Source organism: Triticum aestivum, chromosome 1B (assembly GCF_018294505.1).
Source record: "Triticum aestivum cultivar Chinese Spring chromosome 1B, IWGSC CS RefSeq v2.1, whole genome shotgun sequence".
NCBI lineage: Eukaryota > Viridiplantae > Streptophyta > Magnoliopsida > Poales > Poaceae > Triticum > Triticum aestivum.
The window spans coordinates 688874998-688884049 of NC_057795.1; the positions used below are offsets into that span (position 1 = coordinate 688874998).

Below are 9052 nucleotides of genomic sequence, written 5' to 3' on the forward strand. Positions count from 1 at the left end.
ACAAATGATTTTTCAGTGGTAGGAGCATTACTGAAGAAAAGAAAGAAATAGAGGAACAAGGAACGAAACTACAAACCTACCATCTGAGGTGGTGAGCACATTAGTGCCAGCCTCTTAGTTACTTCTAGCCCAGTCATACGACATAAGGTGCATGGAAACAAAGAGCATCCTGCTAAAGCCGGTTATCCCGGGTTGGTTGTGCATAGGAATGAAAGCATGCTTGGGTAAGCAGAAGAAACCCAAAATTAGAACTATAATTATCTACAACAACAAGGTAGACGAAGCGCCATTCAGTTGGTAACAAGTCTTTTTGGATCACGCATGCATGTCCCTAGAGGATTAAAAACCATGGCATCGGTATTCACTTCATCTGGAAACCAGCCATGCTGGAGACACCCGCTGGCGCCATCTTCTATTTTTTGAGTGAGCCAGGGCATCCGGACACCACTGACCTATCGGAATAGATGGGTCGACCCAAATTTTGGTTTCGATGCTTGTAATAGCCATGAGCACGGCATGCACATTTGTGAGCACAGTTAGTCTCGTGTTTTGTGAATTATGCAATGTATTGATCAAAAGTGACCTTTCTTGTTGCTCAAAATAGAAACGAGGCCGCATGTCCAGTTTATTTTTCTTTGAACCAATAACATCTAGATATTCTAATAACATGCTAAAAGTGTATGTAACACTAAATGATGCTATTTGAAAAGGCAATGTTGTGTTACTACTCTCTAGTGTCTATTGGTTCAAAGATGATGCTAGATGAGCCCCTGAAGTGAGTGGTCTGGACAAGAAATAGATCAACAAATTACTTGTCAGGGATAGGAGCATTGCTAAAGAGAAGAAGGAGATAGAGGAACAAGCAATGAAACAACAAACCTACTATCTGAGGTGGTGAGCGCATTAGTGCCAGCCTCTGAAATACTTCTAGCTCAGTCATACGACATAAGGTCCACGGAACCGAAGAGCATCTTGCTGAAGACGGTTATCCCGGATTGGTTGTGCAGAGGAATGAAAACATGCTTGGGTAAGCAGAAGATACCCAAATTTAGAAATGTACTTATCTACAACAACAAGGTAGACGATGTATCGTTCAGATTGTAACAATTGTTTTTTGCTGACGCATGCATATCCTAGATGACGATCCACCGTGGCATTGGTATGCACTTCATTTGGAAACCAGCCATGCTAGAGACACCCGCTGGCCGCCACTTCTGTTTTTTGAGTGAGCCAGGGCAGCCCGACACCACCGACCCATCGGAATAGGTTGGGAGACCCAAATTTGGGTCCGATGCTTGTAATAGCCACTACCATGCGATGCACATTTGTGAGCATAGTTAGTCTCGTGTTTAGTAAATTATGCAATGTATTGATCAAAACTCACCTTCCTTCTTGCTCAAAATAGAAACAAGGCCGCATACCCAGTTTATTTTTCTTTCAACCAATAAAATGCAGATATTCTAATAACATACTAAAAATGTGTGTAACACTAAATGATGCTATTTGAAAAGGCAATGTTGTGTTAACACTCTCTAGTGTATATTGGTTCAAAAACGATGCTAAATGATGCTATTTGGAAAGTCGATGGAATTGGAAGACAACGGAAGAGGAGAGCATGAAAGGAAACTTCTTCTTGTGGGTTAGGCGAATATTACCTCCTATTTATTTTTCATTATTTATTGCTCAAGTATTATTTTCCTATGTCTAACATTATTCGTTCCCAAAATATTTATTTTTCTTCCATTTTGAGTTTTTTGGAAATAAAAACAAAATTTTCTAATTCCAGACCAACCGAGACTGTACATGTGAAAATCATGACGCACGATAAGAAGATCCCGGATGACTGGAAATAGTTTCAACCCTGATGAACAAGGGTAGGAAGAAGAGTTTGCTAGCCTTGTGAGAGCTAGGTTGGACTGACTGACAACTAACTTACTGCCTGCCTTTTGCAGGTTACAACTGTTATTTACAACATGCTAGACAGAGCGCTGATCAGATGATGGTAACGATGGTCATGTAGGTTCCTGGATGAGAAGTTCCATGACATTGTTGCGCCCTTCATCTCAAAGTTGTCGGGGATCTCCTTGAGCCTGAAGTACGGTGCGTCCACCACACTTGAAACCAGAGGACAGTTTCATCAGCGAGCAGAAGCAAGCATCCAAATGTTCTTCATAAACTGAATTCAAGAGTGGAAGAAAACACTCACTAGCAGTATTTGAAAATGGGGACTCGCTTTAGTACGTGCAAACCCAGCCAGCAGTGTTGTTTTATGGGGGTACCATCACATTGAAAATAGTGCATGGGGTAAGCGCCGTGAAGAAGTGGAGGTCGCCTCCGTTTTCATGGTACAGAACTATGGTATCGGCTGAAGCATCAACAATAGTGTTTATGTTTATATTTGCTAGATGAGCCCCTGAAGTGAGTGGTTAGGACAAGAAATAGATCAACAAATGATTTGTCAAGGACAGGAGCATTGCTAAAGGCAAGAAGCAGATAGAGGAACAAGCAATGAAACAGCAAACCTACTATCTGAGGTGGTGAGCGCATTAGTGCGAGCCTCTGAAATACTTCTAGCTCAGTCATATGACATATCGTGCATGGAACCGAAGAGCATCTTTCCGAAGAAGGTTACCCCGGGTTGGTTGTTAAGAGGAATTAAAGCATGCTTGGGTAAGCAGAAGATACCCAAATTTAGAAATGTACTTATCTACAACAACAAGGTAGACGAAGCGTCGTTCAGACTGTAACAATTTTTTTCGATGACGCATGCAGGTCCAAGACGAGGAACCACCATGGCATTGGTATGCATTGCATTTGGAAACCAGCCATGCTAGAGACACCTGCTGGCAGCCACTTCTGTTTTTTGAGTGAGCCAGGGCGGCCCAACACCACCAACCCATCGGAATAGGTTGGTCGACCCAAATTTCGGTTCCGATGCTTGTCATAGCCATTACCATGTCATGCGCATTTGTGAGCATAGTTAGTCTCGTGTTTAGTGAATTATGCAATGTATTGATCAAAAGTCACCTTTCTTCTTACTCAAAATAGAAACAAGGTTGCATGTCCAGTTTATTTTTCTTTTAACCAATAAAATATAGATATTCTAATAACATGCGAAAAGTGTTTCCAACACTAAATGATGCTCTTTGAGAAGGCAATGTTGGGTCACTACTCTCTAGTGTCTATTGGTTCAAATACAATGCTAAATGATGCTATTTGGAAAGTCGATGGAATTGGAAGACAACGGAAGAGGAGAGCGTGAGAGGAACCTTCTTCTTGTGGGCGAGGCGAATATTACATCCTATTTCTTTTTCATTATTTATTGCTCAAGTATTATTTTCCTATCTCTAACATTATTCATTCCCAATATATTTATTTTTCCTCCATTTTGAGTTTTTTGGAAATAAAAACAAAATATTCTAATTCCAGACCAACAAAGACTCTACACATGAAAATCACGATGCACGATAAGAAGATCCCGGGCGACAGGAAATAGTTTCAACCCTAATGTATAAGGCTAGGAAGAAGATTTTGCTAGCCTGGTGAGAGCTAGGTTGGACTAACTCACAACTAACTGACTGCCTGCCTTTCGCATGATACAACTATTATTTACAATATGCAAGACAGAGCGCTAATTAGATGATTGTAATGATGCTCAAGTAGGTTCCTAGACGACAAGTGCCACGACATCGTTATGCCCTTCATTTGAAAGATTTTGGGGATCTCCTTGAGCCTGGAGCATCGTGCTTCCACCACACCTGAAATCAAAGAACTTTTTCATTAGCGAGCATAAGCAAGCACCCAAATGTTCTTCGTAAACTGAATTCGAGAGTGGAAAAAAACACTCACCAGCAGTATTTGAGAATGGGGACTCGCTTTACTACGCGAAGTCCCAGACAGCAGTGCTGTTTTATGGGGGTACCATCACATCGAAAATAGCACATGGGGTAAGCACCGTGAAGCAGTGGAGGTTGCCTCCGTTTTCATGGTACAGAACTGTCCTATCGGCTGAAGCATCAACAATAGTGTTTATGTTTATATTTGCTAGACAAGCCCTGAAGTGAGTGATCAGGACAAGAAATAGATCAACAAATTATTTGTCAGTGATAGGAGCATTACTAAAGAAAAGAAAGAAATAGAGGAACAAGGAATGAAACTACAAACCTATCATCTGAGGTGGTGAGCACATTAGTGCCAGCCTCTGGGTTACTTCTAGCCCAGTCATACGACATAAGGTGCATGGAACCATAGAGCATCCTGTTGAAGACGGTTATCCCGGGTTGGTTGTGCAGAGGACTGAAAGCATGCTTGGGTAAGCAGAAGATACCCAAATTTAGAACTATACTTATCTACAACAACAAGGTAGACAAAGCGTCGTTCAGTTGGTAAAAATTCTTTTTGGATCACGCAAGCAGGTCCTAGATGACGAAAAACCATGGCATGGTATGCACTTCATCTGGAAACCAGCCATGCTGGAGACACCCGCTGGCCACCACTTCTATTTTTTGAATGAGCCAAGGCAGCCGAACACCACCGACTCATCGGAATAGATGGGTCGACCCAAATTTCGGTTTCGATGCTTGTAATAACCATTACCTTGGCATGCACATTTGTGAGCATAGTTAGTCTCGTGTTTAGTGAATTATGCAATGTATTGTTCAAAAGACACCTTTCTTCTTGCTCAAAATAGAAACGAGGCCGCATGTCCAATTTATTTTTCTTTGAACCAATAAAATCTAGATATTCTAATAATGTGCTAAAAGTGTGTCTAACACTAAATGATGCTATTTGAAAAGATAATGTTGTGTTAATACTCTCTAGTGTCTGTTGGTTCAAAGACGATGCTAAATGATGCTATTTGGAAAGTCGATGGAATTGGAAGACAATGGAAGATGAGAGCGTGAAAGGAAACATTTTCTTGTGGGCGAGGTGAATATTACCTCCTATTTCTTTTTCATTATTTATTTCTCAAGTATTGTTTTCCAAGATCTAACATTATTCGTTATCAATATATTTATTTTCCTTCCGTTTTGATTTTTTGGAAATAAAAACAAAATGTTCTAATTCCAGACCAACAAAGACTGTACACGTGAAAATCACGACGCATGATAAAAAGATCCTGGACGACTGTAAATAGTCTTAACCCTAATGAATAAGGGTAGGAAGAAGATTTTGCTAGCCTGGTGAGAGCTAGGTTGGACTGACTAACAACTAACTGCCTGCCTGCCTTTCGCAGGTTAAAATTGTTATTTACAAAATGCTAGACAGAGCGCTGATCAGATAATGGTAATGATGGTCATGTAGGTGCCTAGATGACAAGTGCTACGACATCGTTACGCCCTATATCTGAAAGTTTTTCGGGATCTCCTTCAGCCTGGAGTACTATGCGTCCACCACACATGAAACCAAAGAACATTTTCTTTAGCGAGCAGAAGGAAGCATCCAGATGTTCTTCATAAACTGAATTCAAGAACTGAAGAAAACACTCTCCAGCTGTATTTGAGAATGGGGACTCGCTTTAGTACGCACAGTCCGTGCCAACGGAACTGTTGCAATGGGGTACCATCTCATCGAAAATAGTGCAAGGGGTAAGCGCCCTAAAACTCTGCAGGTTGCCTTTGTTTTCAGGGTACAAACTATGGTATCAGCTGAAGCATCAACAATAGTGTTTATGTTTATCTTTGCTAGACGAGCCCCTGAAGTGAGTGGTCAGGACAAGAAATAGATGAACAAATGATTTGTCAGTGATGGGAGCATTACTAAGGAAAAGAACGAAATAGAGGAACAAGGAATGAAACTGCAGACCTACCATCTGAGGTGGTGAGCACACACTAGTAGAAAAAGGACCTAATGTGAGACACATTAGTCCCGGTTCGATTTTGGCCCGGTACTAATGGTACCATTATTGCCGGTTCGAATGGCTATGCATTAATGCCGGTTCGTTTTGAACCTTTAGTACCGGTTCGTGCCATGAACCGGTACTAAAGGGGTGGTGGCAGGCTGGCGTCAGGCCGGGGCCCCGCAATCACCTTTAGTATAGGTACTAAAGGTGTTTGACCTATAGTCCCGGTTGGAGACACAAACCGGGACTATAGGGCAATTTCAAACTCTACCCCCCGGTGTATCGCCATTTCAGTTTTGAAAAATACAAAAGAAAATGATAAAAAATTGAAAAAATAAAATTCTTCAAGATGTAGTTATATTACTACATCTAATAGTTAGGAAAATTTAAAAACATAAATTTGGACATGTTTTGCAAAAAGTGTAGGGAAAATGTAAAACGGCTATAACTTTTGCATACGATGTCAGTAAAAAAACATATAATATATTAAAAAATGCAGCACGAAAATCTGCGTCCGATTTTGACCGCCTATGGCCTATTTGCAATTTTTTAGAATCCTCAGATTCCAAAAGGAAAAAAGGATATGCTCAAATTTCATTTTTTTTAATTTTGGTTAAATCTGGTCAAACTATGGTCAAACTACTTATTCAAGAAGTATTAATGTTGCTACATAATTATTCAAGAATATTAGTGTTACTAAATAATTATTCAATTTTTTGAATTTTGGTCAAATGTGGTCAAACTATGGTCAAACTATGGTCAAACTTATTCAAGAAATATTAGTGTTACTAACTGTTTTTTAGAATGATAGTTCCAAACTCAAACGGTGAAACGTGTGACCTAATGCTCAAGCTAAACTGTTGAGGGTTAATAGGATTGACAGCTTACATTTGTCATGAAAACAACAAGTGCAGACTTGGAAAGTAGGGGGAATAGAACTCCGAAGTTAAGCGTGCTCACGCTGGGGATGTGAGAGGATCGGTGACCGGCCGGGAAGTTAGACGATTTGGAATGAGTGATCCACACTTGAGCAATTAAGAGGGGTGATTAGAGACTAAATCATAAAATAATTAAGAAAATTGAAAATCAGAAAAAAAATCAAATATTTTTTACAAAATTTTCAAAATAAATTCAAAATAAATACCTTTAGTACCGGATGGTAACACCAACCGGTACTAAAGGTCCCCCATAGCATGACGCGAGCTCACGCCACGTGGTGGGCCTTTAGTGGCGGTTCGTGCAGAATCGGTACTAAAGGGGGGGGGGGGTTAGTCTCCACCCTTTAGTGCCGATTGCAGAACCGGCACTAAAAGCCCTTACGAACCGGTTTTAAAGCTCCGGTTTCTACTAGTGACATTAGTACCCGCCTCTGAGTTACTTCTAGCCCACTCATATGACAAAAGGTGCATGGAACTATAGAGCATCCTACTGAAGACGGTTATCCCGGGTTGGTTGTGAAGAGGAATGAAAGCATGCCTGGGTAAGCAGAAGATACCCAATTTTAGAACTATAATTATCTACAACAACAAGGTAGACGAAGCGTCGTTCAGTTGGTAACAATTCTTTTTGGATCATGCATGCAGGTCCTAGACAATGAAAAACCATGGCATCGGTATGCACTTCATCTGGAAACCAGCCATGCTGGAGACGCCCACTGCCCGCCACTTCTATTTTTTGAGAGAGCCAGGGCAGCCAGACACCACCGACTCATCGGAATAGATGGGTCGACCCAAATTTGGGTTTCGATGCTTGTAATAGCCATTACCATGGTATGCACATTTGTGAGCATAGTTAGGCTCGTGTTTAGTGAATTATGCAATGTATTGATCAAAAGTCACCTTTCTTCTTGCTCTAAATAGAAACGAGGCCGCATGTCCAGTTTATTTTTCTTTGAACCAATAAAATCTAGATATTCTAATAACATGCTAAAAAAGTGTGTGTAACACTAAATGATGCTATTTGAAAAGGCAATGTTGTGCTACTACTCTCTAGTGTCTGTTGGTTCAAAGACGATGCTAAATGATGCAATTTGGAAAGTCGATGGAATTGGAAGACAACAGAAGAGGAGAGCGTGAAAGGAAACTTCTTCTTGTGGGCGTGGCGAATATTACCTCCTATTTACTTTTCATTAGTTATTGCTCAAGTATTCTTTTCCAATCACTAACATTATTCGTTATGAATATATTTATTTTTCTTCCATTTTGAGTTTTTTGTAAATAAAAACAAAATTTTCTAATTCCAGTCGAACAAAGACTGTACACGTGAAAATCACTATGCATGATAAGAAGATCCTCGATGACTAGAAATAGTTTCAACCCCGCTGAATAACGGTAGGGAGAAGATTTTGCTAGCCTACTGAGAGCTAGGTTGGACTGAATGACAACTAACTGCCTGCCTGCCTATCGCATGTTACAACTGTTATTTACAACATGCTAGATAGAGCGCTCATCAGATGATGGTAACGATGGTCATGTAGGTTCCTAGATGTCAAGTGCCACGACATTGTTACGCCCTTCATCTAAAAGTTTTTGGGGATCTCCTTGAGACTGGAGTACCGTGCGTCCACCACACCTAAAATGAAAGAATGTTTTCATCAGTGAGCAGAAGGAAGCATCCAGATGTTCTTCATAAACTGAATTCAAGACTGGAAGAAAACACTCACTAGTAGTATTTGAGAACGGGGACTCGCTTCAGTACGCGACAGTCCCAGCCAGCAGTGTTGTTGTATGGGGGTACCATCACATCGAAAATAGCTCATGGGGTAAGCACCATGAAGCAGTGGAAGGTACCTCAGTTTTCATGGTACAGAACTATGGTATCGGCTGAAGCATCAACAATAGTTTGTGTTTATCCTTGCTAGACAAGCCCCTAAAGTGAGTGGCCAGGACAAGAAATAGATCAACAAATGATTTGTCAGTGATAGGAGCATTACTAAAGAAAAGAAAGAAATAGAGGAACAAGGAATGAAACTACAAACCTACCATCTGAGGTGGTGAGCACATTAGTGCCAGCCTTTTAGTTACTTCTAGCCCAGTCATACGACATAAGGTGCATGGAAAAGAAGAACATCCTACTAAAGACGGTTATCCCGGTTGGTTGTGCATAGGAATGAAAGCATGCTTGGGTAAGCAGAAGAAACCCAAATTTAGAACTATAATTATCTATAACAACAAGGTAGACGAAGCGCCTTTCAGTTGGTAACAATTCTTT

General features: G+C 40.7%; 1 pseudogene; it reads right to left on the bottom strand.

Moving 5' to 3' along the window:
• Positions 1 to 5322: 5322 nt before the first annotated feature.
• Positions 5323 to 8643, bottom strand: LOC123082652 (plant cysteine oxidase 3-like; annotated as a pseudogene).
• Positions 8644 to 9052: the final 409 nt, after the last annotated feature.